At 38.6% G+C, this 22288-nt stretch overlaps 1 protein-coding gene and 1 long non-coding RNA gene across 2 annotated transcripts in view; one reads left to right on the forward strand and one right to left on the reverse strand.

Annotated features, from left to right (window-relative positions):
- foxp1b (forkhead box P1b) overlaps positions 1–22288 on the forward strand; it is a 361422-nt gene that overhangs the window by 39878 nt on the left and 299256 nt on the right. The window contains exon 2 of the mRNA XM_017304814.1: positions 11–129. The gene's annotated coding sequence lies outside the window, so the exon portion shown is untranslated. The remainder of the gene's footprint in view (positions 1–10; positions 130–22288) is intronic.
- LOC103465600 (uncharacterized) lies at positions 12023–12614 on the reverse strand. The gene is made up of 3 exons (XR_533823.2): positions 12349–12614; positions 12201–12265; positions 12023–12111 (listed from the first exon to the last, which is right to left on the reverse strand). It is a non-coding gene; the product is annotated as an uncharacterized LOC103465600 (long non-coding RNA).

A 22288-nucleotide genomic window follows, 5' to 3' on the forward strand; every position in this document is an offset into this window, starting at 1 on the left:
TCTCTCTCAGTATCTCTCTCTCTTTTGGTGTCTGTGTCCTCTGTGAAACCTCCATGGCCCCGCCTCTGAAGACTGTGAGCTGAACAGTGATTGGAGTAATGGAGCGCCAATCTACTCAACTCAAGTAATGTATGTCACTTCACCCACTAAGCTTTCTCTGGTTATGTACAGCGGTTTATCACTGTCTGCCTTGATCAGCTATTTTTATGCCAGATTAAGAAATGTAAGATATTAATAATACTGCATTTGTAGAAGGTATTGTCCATCAGCTGTTTTGAGACTTTGACTCCTTTTTATCTCTTGTAAATACATTTGCTGTACATTACCAAAGCTGTCCCTCTGCTCACCTCTGTTGGCACAGAGAGCCCTGATTGGCTGAGCCCTTTCTGCTCTATAACCCGGTTGCTTGCCAGCAGTGCTGCCAGTGGCTTCTGTGCCCGCTGATCAGAAGAGAATGTGACATTTGTGCAGAGGTAATGGAATCTATGTGCAATTAAATCTCTGACTGTGAAGAGGAGTATATCTCCACCCCCTCACATCCCCATTTTCTGCCATGCCCAGCAGGAGGGGGGGAGGGGGGGTCAAGTGTGGTGATGAAACCGTCCCAGCAGGCCACTGGCATCACTCCGTTTTCAAATCTCTGTGTCAGGTTGTGTTCTCTAACTGTGTTGCTCTAGTCAGACCTCCAGCCTGCTTTGACTGGGAATGAACAATTCATTTACACACCATGGATTCCGAGTCTGAGTTCATCTTGGATGACAGACTTTAGTACATGTTGCCTTATTTTCTAAAAAGGGTTTATTGGCTCTAGTGGCTTTTATTTGATGGTGAATTGACAGGAAAGTGGGTAGTGAGACAAGGAGGAAGACGTGCAGCAAAGGTCACCAGGCCGGGAGTTGAGTCTGTGACGTCGAGGACTAGGGCCTCCTTATGTGGGTTGTGCTTAACCCCTGCGCCACCACAGCACCCCAGTTACATGCTATTTTAGCGAGATGTTATCTTAGCTATGGGTTACCTTAGCTACAGGTTATCTTAGATACCATTCGTTTATTCGTCCATCTGTCCGTCCATATCTTTCTTTATATTAAAGACTTATTAATTTTGTTAATTTTAGGTGTGCTGATTGATGGCCGCCGATTATAATTGGCCGATTTTCATGAAAAAGTGTATGATCGGTGATCACAGTGTCTTGTTGCCGATCACATTTATCTCACTGTGCAGCTGATCTCCTCTTTCCTTCACACTGCGCAAGTGCGCAGCAACAAATCCTGTCGTGTGAAACTTTAATTGCCAGAGTGAATGGGGACATTTGCGTATTGTGGTGGAAAATTACCTAGGGGTGAAGCTCGTCAGAAGCCATCAACACAAGTCTAATATGGAATTTAAAAAACAAACACTTGATGGAGTTTGGCTATATCAAAACTCAATGCAGGGAAAAAAAGGACAACCAGAGCGGCCAGACTGAAGATAAAGCAGTGCACAAATATGAACACTCACCCGGATTAGCGTCACAAAGCCTAAACAAATTTGGCACGGAATTATTTTTCTGTACCGAAAAATAATTAAAGTCTTTGAGCTGGCAATGTAAAACACTGGTTCTGCTCTTGCTGTTGGACCGCCGCTATGCGGTAGCGCCGCAGATGTAGCGCCGCTCAAGCTCCACCCGACAGTGAACTCTCACACCAAACAGCTGCTTAATACTGCACTGTGCAACTTAACATTTTTTTAGATGTTAAAATATGTCTAAATCAGGTGAATTTATTGACAGATAACTTTTCCATTTTACCAGATAACATAGTATAACTTATACCTAAAGCAAAAATTAACATCTATTCCAGGCAATCGGCAGAGATTGGCCTCATGGATGATCGGTATCAGAATCGGCAGCAAAAATCTGATCGGAGCGTCCCTTTATATATATATATATATATATATAAAAAATCAGTGACGTGTGGTGTCAGGGGAGGCAGGTGAGGCAGAGGCTGTCATCATGGAAAAATAATATATAATAATAAAATCATTTATAAAAATATTTTCACCCTGTGGTTTGTACTATAAAGTACCTATTTTTCATTTAATTTAACCAAATCTGATGATTTCTTTCTTAAAAATCGCTGAATTTTTGCATTTTCCCATTCAAATGCTTATAAGCGAAGCCGGTGAGGCAGCAGTGAGCCTCACCTGGGATTGCGCAACCTCTCGCTAACTACACCAGTTGCCATTCTATGAGAGCATGCTCCTCCTGTCTGTACGTCGCCAATAAAATGGTTAAAAACATTTAATGTATGAACTGATTTTCCATAATTTAGCTTATGTACTTAATGTACTGTGTTTTTATTGTCACTGTGTGTGTAACTTGTTTCGTGTGCTGAGGAGCGATCATACACAACAGAGAACAGATTCGAGGTGAGGCAGGCAGTTCTTTGCCTCACCACTGGGGGCGCTCAGATCCCAGACATTGTGACTCCACAACTGCAGAGTAAGAGACAGTAACAGTGAGTTAGCCATACAGTAGCTTCACTGATATAGAGAACGAGAAAGATGTGGTTTTGAGTTGTACTTTAACAGTTTCTCCCTTTGTTGTTAAGCACAGCACCAAATTAATAATATCTACATGTCTAAGTTTGATTGCGATAACAGAATTATTCTGCGGCGGCGGCTAAGCATCACATGTTTAAGAATAGTCTTTTTGCCCTCCAGCGTTGTACGCATGCGCAAAATTTACTTATATAAATAACATGCAGGGGTCTAGATTTGTAAATCCGATTATAATTAAGTCGGTGCCTCACCAGCTATCAACCTCACCGCATGTCACTGATATATCCACAGTCATTCACCCATTCACATATGCACTCTTGCTCAAGGACACAACTACAGAGGAAGGATCGAACCAGCAACTCGCCAATTATTGGGAAAACTTGTACCACAGTCACCGCCATTGAATTGATGTGAGTTGCAACAACATTTTATTTCCCTTCAGAAATTAACTGTTTATCAATAAAGTATTTTTGAATGTAACATCATAAATTCTTATGTGGAAACCAGGAGTCATCTTTGAGCAGCCCTCTGAAACACCGCTCCATTCAGCAGCTGTTACAGTGGAGACAGTAGTGAGCTGGTGCAGCTTGTTGTTGTGTACATTCTTGCCTCTGTAGGAGTTCCAGCAATCGTGATAGGAGGGAAGGGAAGCTGACTCAAGCGCAGATGAGAAAAGGGTCACCACTCTGTGCTCCCTCTGCTCTGCCGCTCTGCTACTACACTTAGCGCCTCATTTGTGGGCTCTGTGGCCAACGGCCTGAGTCTGAGATCCGCTGGCCATAAAAGGCAGTAGCTCTCCCTCTCTCTCTCCGTCTCTGATGATGGGGCACTGGCTCGCGGTTGAATACCAAAACCCCATTCTACAGGCAGACTCATATCTAATGGATATGCGTTTCCACTCATCAGGTCGGCTCATAATCATTAATACCCTCTTGTGCTGTCGTTTTTGTCGAGACAAAAGAGTGAGAGACGCAAGCATTTCCCTTGAACTTGTGTGGGAGTGGTTCTAAATCTGTGTTCCTTGTCCACACATGGGGGACAGAGGTGCAGGATATCCAGGTCAAGGTTTGTTTAAATCCTCCCTTTTCTCCTCACGCCCTGTGTTGGTTTGTCTAACAGGCAAAATCCTTTTGTCTGATCAGCAACTGGATAGAATTGGCTAATTTTAGCAACTTTTTTGACAATTTCAACACTTTTAGCTCCATTTAGCCTTTATGAGGCTGGATTTTTGTCAGAAGTGGGTGAAAAAGTTGGTTGTATCAGAAAATTTGAGGGTCGTCACTTCTTTTTCCCCCCCAGCATTTTGTGATCAAATATGAGAGAAAAGGATTTTCTCTTTGGGAAGAAATGGAGAAACTCCATCAGCGTCAGTCGAATGTGGGTGCTGGGGGGAATTAGATCACGCTGATAGATGGATGGGGAAAATTGTTTTAATTGTGTAATTATCTTTGGTTAGCCACTTGTGCGGAAAAGTGCTGTAATGTGGGTGAAGGCCAGAGGAAGAGCACATTTTGGCCTCTATGTGCTTATTTTGTCTTTGTGCAGGAAATGAACAACAATTGGGGGGTCCTGAGGATAAAACATAAACACACCCAAACGCACAGACACACCCATAGGCACACTGAGATGTGCTCAGTGAGCTGCTACCCTATATATAGGGTCTGGCAATAGAGAGCTTTTTCCTCGGGCATTGAATAAGATGCCTTGAAGACAACACTGCTCACTGTTAGCCTCTGGGAACAGGACTCTGCTGAAATCCTTTTCAGAGGCATTATACACTTTATTTGCCATCCCAATAATCTGAGTTCAGATAAGTAGCAAGCAAAGCAGAATGTTCCAGATTCCAAGATACAATTCCAAATAGGGGTGGGCAATATGGACTTAAAGAGGCAGGATTATGTAAAAATTGACCTTTTTGAGCATTATATCATGCTATTCCCTCATGAAAAAGATACCTGGAGTGTTGCCTCGATTCTCTCATACATGTTGGTGAAATCGTTTTATCACACTCTGCTGTGGAAAACACCTGAATGGACCTAGCTGCACCTTCAGTGACAAAGTTCCACCTCTGAGTGGCAGTTTCCAAGTTTCCTTCTCACAGAGCAACACTGGTAAAAACATTGTTAAAGAGTTAATAGAGGAGCCATGTTGTGATGACTTACTGAAGGCAGAGTTTCTCTAAATTAAAGAGAGAGAGGCCCAATTTCAAGGTGTTAAATTAGGAAGTAAAATTTCTTTTAAGCCGTATTTCAGTGATTCTTGAGAATAGGGACAAAACAGGTAAATGAATAAAGCTTAAAATTTGAATAAAATATACACAAAATATTTTTTTTCAAATATCTGACTAAACTAATCTGGGTCATGTGAGCACAACAACGTATATTTTCCTGGTGTTTGCAGAATATTTTTTTTATTTTAAACATTGTAGTCGGTGGATGATGCCTGTAAAAGCCTTTGTCCTGGAGCAGAACTCAATACATTATAATAGTTTAAAACAATTAAAGAAATACACAAATTATATATTATGACAATTAAGTATAAGTATTCATATAAATAATTATAAAAGTATCAATAAATTCAATTAAAAATCCTTTTTATATATTTTCCAACTCCATTGAAATTTGTCCCTAGTTTTTGTCAACACCGTCAGAAATGAAAAGAATGTAAAAAAATCAGGCATTATTCTGGGGCACAAGAACATCTGAGGACCCCATGACCACTTCCTTTCTCTTCCTTTGCTAAGAGGGCTAGTTAGCTCTGGTTAGCTTATGTTATTTAGTTTTTTCTTCTTTTTATTCCCAAGTTGATTGTCACAACCATGATGTGTCAACACCATAACTGACAATTTACAAAACCTTTATAAAATTTTGTGAAATAAAAGCTTAATTTTGGTCAAATGTAAAGATTTCATGGACCTGATTAGCTACAACATGGCCTCCTTCAGAATAACATCATATAAATTGAGGTAGTTTGGCTTTTTGTCAACTCTTTCAGTGAAATTGTTGTTAAATCTCACTTAAATGTGCAGTTAAGTGATTTTAATGTATTTTACATAAATTGCATTACTTCACATGTATCAAGTATTTCTTTTTACTCACTAGTTTGTCATCACCTTCAGTTCAGTGTCAACTCCATCAGATGGACTTTTTGTTGTTTTTTGTTTTCAATAATATTGTTTTTGTTTCTTGTGAAGCATTTGTTTGTAAAAATATCGCTAATAGGGTATTTTAAAAATAATTTGATATTTATTTTTGTCAGATGGTGATGGCAAAGTTCTGGGTCAGGTTGATTAAAAATTTCATTTAAAAAAATGTTGTAACTGGGAGCCTGTACCTTAGCATCTTTACATTTCCAAAACATTATTTGTCATATTTGCATACATGAGGTTGAGAAATAATTTTAAAAAATTGGGAAAATTAAAACCCATTTTGTCCCTATTCTCAAGAATCACTGATTTAACATTTCAACACAGTTACTTTCAGTATTGATTGTGCTATAAAATCACATTATTTGCCTGAAAAATATGTTAAAGTTTTATCATGACATTTTGTGGTACTATTGTGATAATGATAAAACTTACGATTTTAAATACAACTATTACTTATTTTTTTAGGTAAATGTATGCTCTTGAAAAATGTTCCTATTGAAACAGGCTTATTTTCAACATGCCACTTACTTAAAGAAGTTTGATTTATGTCACTAAACTGCACATAGACTTAATTTAATCAAATTTTGGAATATTCCCAGATTTAATGATACGCTTGTTGAAAAAACAGTGGAGAAAATAACATGTTAACTGGTCACCCTTTTTCATAAAACTTTCACAGATTTTCCTTTTATAAAAATCAATTAATGAACTCAAATAAGTGTTGAGTTTATTACTGCAGCTAAGCTTGTCTCCAACAGATTTTTTGCTGGACGATAGATTGTCTCACAAATGATATTGTTGTTTTGAGACCATTTTCAACTAACATGTTGAAAAAAAAAATCAACCAATAAGCAAATTTTGTATAAAACACCCCACACTTGGCCTGGAAGACATTTTTAATATCCAAAATAAAGTGCAACAATCAAAAGCAGTAAATGAGAAGGAAATAAAAACCACACACAACTGAAATAATAAATAAAATCAATTATGAAGTCTCTAAACAAAATTTCCTTTAAAAAAAATATCAGACTGGAAATCATTTAGCTCATTCCAATTTTTCATGTGATTGAGTAACTGATTAATAGGTTATTACAACAAATTTGGTTTTGAAAGAGCTCATGATATGATGCAGCCTAAATGTTCTGGTCTTTTCAAAGATAAATGGGGCCACAGCATCACACATCCTCCATCGTACTTAACTTACATGAGGTGCTTTTTTAAAAACACTGTTAGCCTCATCTGATCAGAACACACAGTTCAGTTCCAGTTAAATTCCCAACAGAGTTAAGATATTTATTTGGCAAAAGCTAACAAACTCTTTTGTTTTTTTTTTAACAGTGAGCATTGATCACTGAAAAATACCTGATTAGAAGCATGGCAGCCCCATCCAATATCTTTGAAACAAGTTAAAAATTGTATTTCTACATTAACATACCTTTTCTACTTGTTTTATATTTTGGATTCTTTTTATTTTTACCATAACATTGAATAACAGTAAAAATGTTTCGACCAAATAAGGAGTTGCATCCAAACATCTGTACATAAAATTTTGAACTTAAGAGGCCACTTTAGATCGATCGTTGGTAAGCCTGCTGCAATAAATCAATTAGTCGTGGGATGAATTAAAACAAACTTGATCATTTCTATTTGCATAATTGTTTTTCTGTCAAAGATTGGTAGACAACAGTCTTCAGTCAGGTACATTGGTCTCAACTGGCCTTTTTTTTTTTTTTTTTGAAGAGCAATTTTGCTTCCAAAAACTTTACTTTCCATTTTATTTCTTGTTTCGGGGGCTTTATTTATTTTGGATATTTAAAATGTCTTCTGGTTCCAATTTTAAAGGGAACCACGATTAGTTATAAAAACAGACCTTATTTGGGAAATATTTATCTTAGATGTGAAAACAATACAGTAATAATTCTGTAGGTTATTGCCAGCAAATATTCAAAAATTATTTTCTGATAGAGTGGGGGGATATGACTATAGAGAAAACTTCAACTTCAGAACTTTGAAGGCTCGAACAACAATGGAAATAATGTGCATTTCTGGTGTTGGTGTGAAGATCTGGAATAAACTCTCTAAAGAGCTGAAGCAAAGTCCAAGCATGAGATATTTTAAGAAAGGTCTCAAAATAACTATTATTCAAAGGTACAAGGAAGAACAAGGGGGAAAATCCTGGCTGGGAATTAAAACTCTAAGTATGATTTCATCAAGTGGGTGCAGGTCTGTGCAGGTGTGGGTAAATGTATAAAGGTATGTAAATAGTTGTGTATTTTGTATATAAGCAGATGGGTGTGTATATGGGTGTATGTATGTATATGTGTATATGGGTGTATGTATGTATATGTGTATAGATGTATGTATATGGGTGTATGTATGTATATGTGTATAGGTGTATGTATATGTGAATATGTATATATGTATGTGTACAAATGTGTATGTGTGTATGCAGTACTTTCATTTGGCTGAGGAAATATTACTACAATTATTATTTCATTTTGTCAGGAAGGATACTGGAAACTGAAAATAATGTGATAAATTACAGCTGGAAAAGGGGTATGATTATATAAGTTATACTTCTTCATACTCCTTTTCAGACTCATAATCACCGATGTGATGTGTCTTCTAGAAATGTATTATGTACTTTGTTTGTTCTACACTGCCGGTGAAAGGTTTGTCTGAAATAAATTACTAAATTACAAATTAGGTTATTTAGTTTTTATAAATTTTTATAAAATATTTTCACAGGAATGTCACCATATTGTTCATGCTTCAATGCATTCTGGGTAAATTACATGTAATGGTCCAACTCAGTGGTCCCCAAACTACGGTCCTCGGGCCGAATCCAGCCCGCCTCCACATTTGGTCCGGCCCCCTGAACAATACCAGAGAGCATTTAGATTTTTTTTTCATCTACCGTATGAACTATAAGCCGTTTATATGTGGATTTTTCTTCAACCACCAGGGGGCTCTTTAGCAGGAAGTGAATCATTGGAAGTCTGGTAACTTGCCCGCCATTGAGCCCACAAGCAGCAAAATGAGTAAGAAACAGATCAGATGTCTTTGGAAAGTTTCTTTGCAAAGGGGAAAAGGCCCAGAGAAAAACAGCAGAATGGATTTATCCCGGACCGGTAGGTGAGTCCCACATTACAAGCCGCTCTGCTTAACATGCGGCGACCGGCTGCTAATGAGGGAATGAAGCTTCAAGCTGCTTCGCCACGTAGAGACCAAGCAGGCTGTGCATGGAATAGAATAACCAAACACGGATGACTATGTAGAAGCAGTAGTGATAGTTTGTGGTGTCATCTTAAGAGATAAAAGATGTAATAAAAAAAAAAGGCGGTGGATGAAAGACGACGGGAGCAGCCGCACTATGATTTGGAGGTGACTGTTTTTTCATCAACATTTTTAACTGAATAAACAATAATGACCTTTTAGATTTAATAATAAACATTTCCACATATAATCTCCGATATCCACCGGACTCTCAGTTGCGTAATATGTCAGCTGTTTGAGATTCCCCTCTGTTCTGACGTCACCGCGCTTTCTGATTGGCTACCTGTCACATTCAACAGGTTGTATTCTCGTTCCCAGTCAGGGAAAACCCCACAAGCTGCGATAAAAGGGCCAAGACAACCCAAATAGGGTAAATTATTCAGTATTTGGTGGGAACACCAACATGCAGAAGCCTTATCTGACTGTTCATCCCCCTCTCCCCTCTGAGCCGCAACAAAATTCCCAAGTCTTGACCGGTCCGCGGTAATAAACAGGTTGGGGACCACTGGTTTACCACATGCTAGTAGCAACACGAGGGATCAGCACTTTTACTGTTACAGTTACCGTTCAGAAACTACCGTAATGAGTTCAGTTAAATCTAAACTTGGCAACTTTTTATTTTTCAACCATAATAAATGTGATATTCAATTGACCTGTTATGACTCAAATTTTGGATGTCCGCCCCCCTCTGCTGCTGCTGCATCGCTGTGGAAAACCTGGAGCGGCAGAGATATCTGCGGCTTATATGTGTATGTTTACTGGTTTAAAAAAAAAAAAAAAACTTTGGGGTTGTGGCTTAAAGTTCGGAAAATACGAACTATAATTCTTCCTGGATTTTTTCTGTGAAGAACCCAGAGAGGGTTGTTTGGTTATTATTTATTTAATTAATAGTGTTATCAGTGGCGCAACTACACATTATTCAGGTGGATGCGAAAACGTAGATTGTCTCAATTTTCATTTTCATTTATTTTTTAATACAGCCGATAGCGACGCAGTGTGGCATTATCTAAAATAACACCAGTCAAACGCAACATGCAAAACAACTAATCCGGTAAAGTTAGCCTTCATGAAGTTTACTCTGTAGACTCCAGTACAGAATGGACCAAAACGCGTCATCAACCCATCGGTGAAAAAATGGTGACCTCCAGGGGTGAAAAATATAACAAAAAATGTAAATTTTTTAAGTAATTAGGAGTTTTTCGTATCAAAAACAGTAATTTTTAGGAAATGGGAAAATTGCAACATATTTAAGCCAACATGTTCAACTTGTCCTGGATCCTTTTAAATGTTCGTTAGAAACAAAAGTTTATTGATCTTTAAAAGGTGTATTTACATTATTGTCCAGCAAAATTTCCAATTAGTATTAAAGAAGTTGGTCATCTAGTCATAGCTTCTGTCTGTACCTGCAAGTTTCAATTTGAACAACCATTTTGTCTTTGCAGACATACAATAACCTAAAAATAAGTAAGGATGTGTCATGTGCAGTGCTCTCTAGACGGAGTGCTTACTTTGAGATGGGTTAGGCCTGTTGTGCTGCAGTCAGCCGCTGCACGCAATTTTCATCTCGACTTGTTCAAGTGGAATAACACGATGCAGATTGTGGGCCATCCTCTGGCACAGCTTGAGAAAAATGTGAAGTGGGACGCACTTTAATGCAGCAGTGAATTTAGCTTTTTCTCTTTTTGTTTGTGTCTTTTTTAATTATAATCCAGTTGGTTAATTTTCATAGCAAATGTAATAACAGATGCTCTCACACCGACCTAGTGTTGTAACACAAATCAATTTTTTCTGGTTATTATCTTCACCATGCTCTGTTGTTCGCTCGCATCTCTTGTTATAATACAAAAGGGGATTAGCAGGTAACAAGGCCACAGTCCTCCTTTCAACTGTTGTTGAGGTGTCTTGCATGGCCTTTAACGTCTCACACAATGCAGCATAACCGAGGACATTTAGGGAGGGGGCGGAGGTGGGAGGCTGCCGCCAAATGGTGATTTCCCGACTACACGGGGAGCCTCCTCCAGGATAATGTGGTAATGAAAGGTGACAGGAAGGACTCGGGGTCTGGAGCGAAGCCGGGGCAGCTGGTCAGAGCGGGGAGAGTATAGGAAGTTGTGTGCAACAGAGGGTTAAAGTGCAGCGAGAAGCAAATTAAAGCCCATATCTGCCATCTTCCTTGCCTCCCTGTACTTTCCTGTTTGGACTTGAAGGTGATTGGGAACCAAAGCAGTGACAGTTGACGGAAGCTACATGGAGGAGAGTGTATTTATTTACAGTGAGATGCAGCAATGCTTGTTCAGGATGCGGTTTCACGCAGGATGTGCCTCCCACCACCCTTCCCCCACCTCCTTTACCACTCACACACACTCACTCACCTCTTCCCCCCCCATCTTTCTCGTCTCCACCCTTCCACTACAATCCCCAGGTTTGATGGAGAATGGGAAATGAGTTATTGGAGAGAGGGAGAGCTGGGCCTGTCGTCTGGCATTGTGTAAGAAGCTGCGTTCTGGGCGACCAGAGACTTCACTAAGCGGGTCTTCCTGTCTGGCCCAGGAGGTGGTACCAAAGTCAACACAGGTCACTGAGAAAATAGTGTGAATCCCTGAGATTGTCTTTAGCTGTTACACAACCTCAATAAGCCAAAATACTGCAAGTGAGGATGCCATCTCAACTTTGGGATTGTCTACTTTGTGATTTCAGTTCAGTTACAATTAGAGATTTGTTGAAAATGTCTAATCTTTAGCTTAAGTTGAGCGTCAACCTGGTGGTTTTAAGAGGATAGTGGCTGTGGTAGTTTTTACTAATTTTGAAATAAAACAAGATGTTTTGGAGTAAGGATGGGAAATTATTGTCATTTATCAATATTGAGGGGAAAGAATTATGGTGTTGGGAATTGTGAGGACTGTTCCCATTTTTATCCATCGTTTGTGTCATGAGAGAATTGGGAAATATACTTTTTTTAAAAAAAAATATTACTAAATATAATTGCTATGGCCACTTATAGTACAATAAAAACAACCAGTCTAAAAGCGACAATATTTATTATTGCAAAATAAGAGCACGTGCATTTGCAAAAACAATAGATAAACAAAATAAATGAAAAACAATGGAAGAAAATCAAACTCTAAAAGAACAGCAGGGTGCAGCGACAACTGAAAAACAAAAAAATTACCAAACGCCTATTAAATCTTTGAAATAAAAAACATGCAATTCAACCAGTTAAAAAATATACAACGCCTACCTGCAGCGTCGATCAACCGCACGCCCAGGTAGAGCAATCGTCCGATCAAAACATGAAATGTGGCCCTATATAAAAACACCACAAACACTGACTTAGTATAAACAAATTAAAAGTTTTGTTTTTACAACAAAAAACAACACACACAAACCTGATCACAAACGCGTGGGCCAACACACCTGGTCGAGCAGAGGAGATTGACAATTGGTCACCAGCCTCCCTTTTATGGGAGCTCACTATGTGGGCTCCCATAGTGAGCTCCCACCAGGGGTTCCACATGTAACATGTGGAACCCCTGGTGGTTCCACATGTTACATAATCATAGTGGGCCCCCTGTATTCACAGGGGTTAGAAACCACAACCACCTGGCAACAGCTGAAATCCCCAAAGTCCCCGAACCTAAAGTTGTAGTGACAACATTCGAAAGAAAATATTTACAGGTTTTGGGCGCCCATGACCGAAAAGTACGGTGGCCGACAGGTGCAAACGCGCAGCAACAGAGAAAACATGCAAACAAAAGACGAGACGCAAACAAAAATTGAATGCAGCAAACAAAAAAAGACGCAAACAAAAAAGACTACAACTACAAATAAAATGCAGCAAACAAAAAAGAGACGCATACAAAAAGTGCTGAAAACGGAAGTGCTCCAGACCACTAGGGGGAGTCTAACAAAAAACAGCTGTGTCCGAATTTAGGCTCTGCATCCTTTCAAGGGCCCTGAGAAACTGATCCTTCGAAGCATAGACATAGACTCCCCGCCCCCCGATTGACTGCTACGGCGCAAATGCTCTCTTGGAGCGGTCGTCCCTCCTGCTTTGCTCAACCAAATCAGCGGAAGATGTCTCAGCACTGCGGAATTTGTTGATCGGATCGACGGACTACTGACGTGAGGGCTCGACAGACTTTTCGCAAGTAAGATGGACATATTACTGTGTATTTKTTGTGATTAGAATATTACTATACTGTATTTATGTCCACTGGCGAAACACCAGCTAATGCTAGCTGTAGCGCTTGGTGTTCAGCCCCGCTCTGAAAGCTAACCGAGATTCTGTAAATCTTCAAATGTTTCAGTCATTCTCCAACATTTAGATGATCTGGTACAATAGCCTACTATAGACATTTCTATAGTAGGCTATAATATTGTTTCATTAAACAATATTATAAAAATCTAAACATTCACCAGCAAAGTTTACACAGGTGATAATGGCAATTATTTAATAATTTCACTCTGTCAACGTAAGATAACTCAAAAATCTCCCGTTTTTGTTTTGAAGGTTTCCTACGACGTGATGAAGAAGAAGAAATGTCTTTAAGGAGAGACAGATTCACTGCAGCCCGGATGAATCTCGTATCGGGTTTTGGACCCAATCTCAGCTGCTGAATCTCTCTGAAGCCAGAACCCGTAGGCTGGAAAACGTGTGTGTGTGTGTGTGTGTGTGCATAAACATGTATAGCCTAATGTATACTATTCAGTATTAATCATTTTTTATTTATGTTTATATATTTATATAAATATGTATTGATAAGAGGAGAGCGGCCCATTGTCCTTTTATTATGTCTATGTGAGAAACGGTCCTTCGAAGGCCACGAATATGGACGACCAGAAGAGAAGCTGTAGCCTCCGGCTAGCTGCCCAGCCTCCATCTCGGTGTTATGTTGCTTAGCAACCGTGACAACGTGAAGCACAGAGCGGCGAAGGAAAAGAAACGGACTCAAAGTTGTTGTTTTTTACTCTTTATTTCTCTATTATTCTTCACCTTTTGTAATAAAGGTTGTTTCATAGTAAAAAGGAAATCTGCCTGATTCTAAAATGTTTAAAGTATACATGGGATATTATTCATTTTCAAACACTCTCCAGATCTCAGGTAGTAAGACATTACAGTTAAATAAAACGATTATGTTTGAAGGCTTAACTTTAATCAGTCAAACCCATTTGCTCAGGAATAAATTAAATACTTTAGTGAACCAAAAGATTTTACTACTACCTGACTTAATATCTGTGTTTCACCTCCACTCATAGGGGAAAACTAGCGGGAGTTTTTAAAACGATTTGCCGGGAGACATGCGTTCTCTCTCGGTGAACCGAACCTGGAGCTCCCGGCCAGCTGACAGCAGGCGAGGGGAGCTGGATGTTAATGCAGCGGGAGCAGACAGCTCCGAAAACGTCGGAGCAATATTGGAATTAGATGATTTATTAATGAACCGAGCAGATATTTGAGATAAAAATCATTTTGTGTAATTTTAAGAGTAATACAGCAAATATTAAGGATGCAGAGCCTAAATTCGGACACAGTTTGTTTATTAGACTCCCCCTAGTGGTCTGGAGCACTTCCGTTTTCAGCACTTTTTGTTTGCTGCATTCGCTTTTTGTTTTTGTTTGCACCTGTTGGCCACCGTACTTTTCGGTCATGGGCGCCCAAAACCTGTAAAAAAAACCTGTAGAAAAGCCTCCAGTCCCATGGTCACAGTTACCATCCTCAATGTTGATTTATTTTTTTAGATATCCAACGGACCCAACATCTTTTTATGACCAAAGACTTCATTTTTCCAGACGGACGGTAAGACAAAACTCAACATGCATTGGAAAACTCTTTTTACTTGTTCGCATCCTGCTTTTCCTGATTTTTACCTGCCGGGATGTCAAATGCTACAGTAAGCATAGAAGGTGCTGAAAAGGTGAGCTGTTTTGATCTCTGCTCGCTCACTGTCACGTCTGCATTAATCTGCCCAAAGTTTCAAAGGCAACTTTTATGACCTGTCCTGTCTTGCAGCTCCCTCCCCCATAAAGATAGTGGCATCTAAACTCCGGAGAGAACATGCCACATAAAGTGCACATCTGTTTAAAGTCTAAATTGTAAAATAACCATAACGTGTTCACCAAGCGTTGAGTTAATAACACACTCAAAGTACAACCTATAACAATCCCTGCAGGAACACAAAGCACTGATCCTATTATGCCTGATATTATAAACTACTCGTCATACTTTTTTTTTTCTCCAGTTCTTTTATTTTTGTTTTTAGAAATATTGAACTTCACAGGCAGTGTGTTATATTACAGACTGTCTGTTGATATGGCTGGTTGCAGTAAACCGGCAGTTCTTGATTTCTTTAGCTTTCCATGAAGCCAAGCAAAAATAAAGCTTCAGAGCGTCACAGTGGTAAAATTGTTTAGCCTCCTTTTTTTTTTTGCTTGAGCCTAAATATATTTCTATGAGGAAATCTGCAGGAAGTATAAGAAAATAATGGCTGAGTATTTGCAAAGTCCTCATGTGAGCCAGTTTCTTTGTAGCGCTTGATGATTTTTGCGACTGCACTTGGGGACACTTTCAAAGTTTTTCCAATTTTTCGGACTGACTGACCTTGATTTCTTAAAGTAATGATGGCCACTCGTTTTTCTTTACTTAGCTGCTTTTGTCTTGCCATAATACAAATTCTAACACTCTATTCAGTAGGACTATCAGCTGTGTGTCCACCTGACTTCTGCACAACACAACTGATGGTCCCAACCCCATTTATAAGACAAGAAAACCCACTTATTAACCTGACAGGGCACAACCTGTGAAGTGAAAACCATTTCAGGTGACTGCCTCTTGAAACTCATTAAGAAAATGCAGTGTGTGTGCAAAGCAGTAATACAGCAAAAGGTTGTTACTTTGAAGAAACTAGAATATAAGGTGTATTTTCAGTTGTTTTACACTTTTTTGTTTAGTACATATTTCCACATGTGTTAATTTATAGTTTTGATGCCTTCGGTGTCAATCTACAATGTCAATAGTCATGAAAATAAAGGAAACTCATTGAATGAATAGGTGTGTCCAGACTTTTGGTCTGTACTGTATTCACTGGGTTCATCTCTTGTCTTGTGATACAACCTGTTATTGATTATGGCAAACACATCAGCTCCTTCATAAATCGAGCTAGGTTTACTCTTTATTGTTACAGACAATGCTCCTTGGAAGTTGGGTCTTAGCCTAATTGATGTTGTGGAAGATGAGCTCAATTGGATGAGTTATTAGGCCTATTACCAGGGTTTTTATTAAATCACCTCCCTCCTCCTTCCCAATCCATCCAAAAGGGAAAAATAATAATAATAAAAAGAGGTTGGAATATTTCCCTGCCAGAATAACAGCCAACCCAATTGGTAAAAGGACAATAATATATGTGCGAGATTGATCAGTGAGTGGCGACCCCATTATCTCCTGAGATGTTAATTACACCTCGCTCAGCTTGCATGTCAAAAGGCACATAATTGAAGAAGGTAAAAGATGTGGCACACTTTATTTATGTTCACACTTGCCGCTCGAAGATTTGCTCTTTCTGGAACGCTCCCTCTCCCCGTTTCTCCACGTTGTTCTCCGCCTGCTTCATTGGCGCCGTATTTATTGTTGGGTAATATCACGTTATCATGGTTGATCATCTTCTGATTTATTATTATGCCCAGCTGTCAAAGTAATGAATGTTTTGTTCTCTGTCTATGCCCACGGTTCTGCATGGTGGGGCTTCAAAATCCTTAAAGGATTAAATGAAAGCACCTGCAGTTACCTGTGATGCTAAGATCTTTTAAAAAGGAGCTTTTTGTTTGTGTGAGTAGTTCAGGTGTCTTACAGGAGCATTGGAGCTCTTTGAACTTTTTCACATTGTGTTACAGTGTAACCTCCAGCCTAATTTTGAATACAGGTAATATTGCAATGCAAAGCAACACATATTTTGAAGTGGAAGGAAAATAATTTTTTTTAAAAGTAAAACCTAGAAAGACGTGTAAATTTTTGATTTGTTCACCTTACTCTGATGCCACTAAATACAATCCACTGTGTCCGGTGGCCTTCAGAAGTCTTGATTTGCATAAATACGACTGCTGTAGGGAGTGGCAGAGTCATGCTGTAGGGATGCTTTGCCTCAACAGGGAAGCAGAAAAATAGCTGGACATGAATACTTAAGAAAATTGTAGTGTGAACTGGGCTTTATTTGACACACAAAAGAATGAGAAAAAAGAGACACCCCCAAAAGATAATTTTTAAATAAGTATTGACTCCTGGGGACTCAAAACTAGGAATGCTCAGATTTTTCCACTACCGATATCTGAGGTTGACTATCGGCCGATACGGGTCTGATGCAAACGGTGCCGAAGCTTTTCTATTTTTTTTTAAACAAAGACATAAATGTACTGAATTACAAATTTGATAACTGTCCACCAGTACAGCACACTTAAGAACGCCACTAGCTTCACAAGCTTGGTCAACCATGTAAAAACAACTTTACTTAGTTCGGTCAGTTCAGTCAGGAGTATAACAGCCAATGTAAAATAAATAAACTCAAACTGACTAAAAAAATAAGTTGGTTAAACATGTAAAAAATAAGCTGCAACAGACCTTTCAATTGGTTCAGAAATTGCAATTAGGAATTTTAATAAAATATAGAATAAATAATAAAGCATGGTGTCGCTTCAGAGTACCAAACATAAAATTAGACTGAATAGATCTGCTCTCACGAATCGGGCACATTGTCATGATACCTGATCTAGAAGTTTTTTAATATTGGGACCAATACAGATATTAATTTCAGATTGGTGCATTCCTACTACACTTTTCAGAATGTTTAAAATACAAATTGTGGAAAATGTTGCAGCATTTTGCTTCCTCTTTACAATTCTGTGCAACTTTGTGTTGCACAGAACATAAAATGCCTATGGAATAACATTGTGGTTTGTGGTTATAATTGTGAGAAAGTCTATGTATTTCTGCAAGACATCAGCTTGATTTTATTTAGAAATGACCTGATCATTTCCAAATGGAAGGACTTGTATGTTGACTTTTGTTTTGCAGTGAACACAGGCACCTTTTTATGCACACTGATCTACTTTTTTTTTGGTGATGAGGTGTAGTGACTTCAGCAGCTCAAGTTGTGTCATAAAAGCGTCCACCAGGGACTAAAAAACCATCGTCTGCGAGGCCCCCACAGAGACACTCCAAGGGAAGAGAAAGCTTGCAAAAGACTCTTCTTCCTTTCTTTTAAAAAAATGTTGTTTATGTGTTGAACTCTTGTTCTCTTTCTCCACCCCCCTGCCACCTGACATGCACCATGTCTGTAAACTTCCTATTGACAGAGTTTTTGCCTGAGGGGACATTTTGTACTTTAAAAAGGAACAAAAAAAAATCTTGTTTGTCATTTTGTGTGCTGATAGAGATAGCGTCATAACTTGTTTCCTGTGGTTTCTTCTGATGTCTCGGCATGCTGCAATTTGAGTCTCGTCTGTACTCCCCGAAGTCATGTGCGCATAAACACGCATGCACGCACAGATGGCGCATGCACACACACATTCACTCACTCACTCACACACACACACACACACACAATCCGCTCTGCTGCGTCCTCTTAAGCGGCTGTTGGTCATCAGTCCTAAAGGACAGATGGACAGCATCTTTCTGAATGATTTAGTGCATCACCTGGTGGACAATGCTAAGAAGAGCACAGCATAATGGAGAAACTGCATTCAAAACCTCAACCTTGTTCGTTTGATGAACCTGCTTTTACGTATTAGAGAAAGGAAGAGTTAGCAATTTTTTAATGAATTTTTTTACTGTGACTGTGCAGCCCTATCTGTGCTCGAGGTCTGTGCTTTAATGGGCCTTATTGATCTAAACAACATCAGGGGGTTGCGGTGATGTTACTAAGGCAGAGATAACTTCTTTGTAATTCCACTCCAACAATATATTAGCCTTTTATTGGTCTAAATAACTTTGGCTTTTAGACAGTAATGCACCAGTAAGTCAAAGCGGCTCTTCATGTCGGCAGGATCTTTATAAAGCATTTCCTCTGGACATCCTGCTGCGGAGGGAGTGAAAAACGGCGAGTTAAAAGGCATGCCGGGAAGTTTCTGTGTTGCTGCTGTAAATTATATCTCCTTTTTTCTTTTTATTGGATGTATGCATAAAGGTAGGAGAGGTTTGTGAACAGGAAGGGGTGGAGGTGGCAGGGATCGGATCCTGCTTGTATGTTTCTGCTATTTCATGCGTGATGATATGAACTGACCTTCAGCTACTGCATGTAGTTAGTGGCATGTCACTGTAGCTTTAACACAGTGCTACTTATGTACAAATCAGTTTGTTACTTTAGTGTAACAAAGTATTGCACAAGATAAAGTTAGAAAGCGCAGTTACTTTTCTTTCAGTGGCTGTTCATTCAGGCTAATATGAATCAGTCCATCAGCAGTGTTTTTGTGTTAATGTGAAAAGTTACAAAAACTTGGAGGGGCACAAAACAGAAATCATAATTTGGAAATAACAGCATGTGAGGCTAACAGGTAGGTGCAGGGATGGCACAATTAGTGTTCAGCCCCCTCATGCCCAGTTCAATGTGTCTGCTATAAACTGACCTTAATCTGTTTTTACTCACTTTTACTGGTGTATAAAAAAAACCCTATTTAAAATAAACAAACAATGCTTGGCCTGGGGCCTGTCAGTCTTATAACATTATGGGGGAAACCCTGGTGTTGTTGTTTTTTAAAATTAAATCCTGATTGTATTTCAACATATTAATTGACATTATTGCTACTAATGTAAAATCAAGGACTGCTGAAGATGGGCACCAGCACCTCTGGTCACCTCACTAGGGATAAGCATGTAAGAAGATGGATGGATGGAAATTCAACAAAAACCTGAGCATTCATTTCTGTTGCTTACATATATCAAGAGGTGAGCTGAGAGGTGGATACAGGCTAAACATCAATCTCTAGAATACATATTTGAGTCTAAAATATAAAATATCCAATTCTCAACTTTAAAGTTAATCAGAATTCCAATTAAAGGTAAGGAAGCTTTGTGTTTTTGATGAATATGAATGCTTCTGCATGAGTTAATAATTGTATTTTTATTCTACTATTACTGTTGGACTAAGTGAATGTGGGACCCATGCTGTTAAAATTGTTCTCATTGTTCATTGTAATGAGTACTAAAAACTCTTTTCCTTTTTTTGGTGTGAATTTTATTTTATTTTTTTAAAGTAAATAATACATTATGATTCCGAGAACTCAAAAGACATTTGCAATATTTCTGCCCTTTCAAGGATGGCAAATATCCAATATTTATAGGAAATAACAAACCCATTCATCTAGCGGTGTGTTTTTGAGAGGCAGAGGGGGAAGGGCTTTATAATTTGCAGCTATTTAAAGCCTTTGCTTTTAGTAATGAATTATTTTGTCACCTCCTCGGCGATGAGATTCATCTTTAATAACTGTAACAATTATTTTATTAAAAAGAGAAGCCAAGTCTTTATGCCTGTGTCACCAAGGTCTCAAGCTGGAAGGAATTCTCATTAAGAGCATTATATTACCCGGTGCGCTTTCAGCTGGATATCCCGCTGAAATTACATTAGGTGTCAACAATTTTGTGTTAGAAGTAAGCAGCCATATTTACAGAGGCTTGCTTTTTTTTTTTTTTTTTTTTTTCATTTAAATCCTGATACCGGGAGATGTCTTAAAAAAATACTAATGCTCAATCTAATTAAGTCACGTACAGAAAAAAAAGAAACTCGATAAAGTGTTGACTTTTAATATAAGGCAAGCGTTAGGCTGTCATCAACAAAGATGTAATCTTTCATCAGAACTTTTTGATAGCTGGAGATAATTTTTTGTGATTTATTTAGCTGGCTTGCATGTGCACTGTTCCAAGAAGGTGAAATCTCCTCCAATATGAGGATCAGGTTGTTTTGTGTCATGATTGATTTATCAGCACATTTCCATCTACATCCTGCGTTCCTTCTGATGGTTAGCATGGTGTGCAACATTGTGTTTTGCTAATGGTTCCATGGCCCAGGGTGGCTGCTAATGACATGGTTGTAATTGTTTGTCAGTGTGATAATGTGTGATTTCCTATTTCCATGTGAAGTTGGACATTTGATGAAGGAGGGCTCTTGTCAGGAAGACAAAGTACTGTCATTTGTCACCAGCTAAATGCGCTTCTCAGCAGACATCCTCTTGGATTTCACTGCCACTATCACACTCACAGATCCTTTTTTTTGGGGGGGGGGCTGTTGCCATAATTTCCACAATATTCTGCGCCTGGAATTGGAGGGTGGGAATCATTAATCGTCTTCTGGCTTCTATGTGTGGAAACCCAGATAAAGAGAGTGAGTTAGATCAGGTAGAAAACAGACTCAACGCTCAACTTTAGTGCCTTGCTAAAGGATTCTTTCCCTTTCTTGTCATGTTTCACTTAGGGATACACTGATCTACTTCTTTCTATTCCATTACAATGATGATATCAAGATTTGAAGGTTAGTGTTGGCCAATATAGATCTTATACATAAAAACAGTGCTTATTGACTTAAAAATATTTATTTTTTTTTAAACACAGACATAAATGTAATGACTTGCTATTTTTTAAAATCTCTACACCGGCACAACACACTTAAATACACAAATAGCTTCACAAGCTTGGTCAGACATTTCAAACCAACATAACTTGAATTTGTTCAGTCAATGCAATTAGGAGTATAACAATCAATGTAAAATAAAGAAACTGACAAAAGCAACAGGATGACTATCTTGGTCAAACATGTAAAAATAAACAACTCCAGAAAGTGTTCTAAATGTAAATTAAATAATAAAGCAAGAGCACAAGGCATAAAGGACTAAATAGATCTGCCCTTATGGATCCGAGACCATGTCATTGTTTAATTAATATCGGATCAGTGCATAGTTTCAACCAATATTTACTGTGCTTTGTTGTAATCTCATGTGAAAGTGGATGGAAAAGGGTGTCTTTTTTTTTTTTTTTGCAAAAACGTATTGTAAAAGTAATTTTAAGAATAAACTGAGCTTGGTGCACTGTTCGATAACTCTGATAAATTGGAAGACAGTGCTTTCACAGAAAGTAACACAATAAATAAAACACGGTGAGAACCATCAACAAACACCAAAAATGATTAGGCCGATATTGGTCTCAAACCAGTGACGTCAAGGGAGGCAGGTGAGGCACAGCCTCACCTGTCATCATTGAAAAATAATATACAATATAAAATCATTTATATTGCTATTTTCATGTACTATGAAGTATCTATTTTTTACTTAGCTTAACCAATTCTGATTAGTTTT

Source organism: Poecilia reticulata, linkage group LG5 (genome assembly GCF_000633615.1).
Source record: "Poecilia reticulata strain Guanapo linkage group LG5, Guppy_female_1.0+MT, whole genome shotgun sequence".
In the NCBI taxonomy this organism is placed as follows: Eukaryota; Metazoa; Chordata; class Actinopteri; order Cyprinodontiformes; family Poeciliidae; genus Poecilia; species Poecilia reticulata.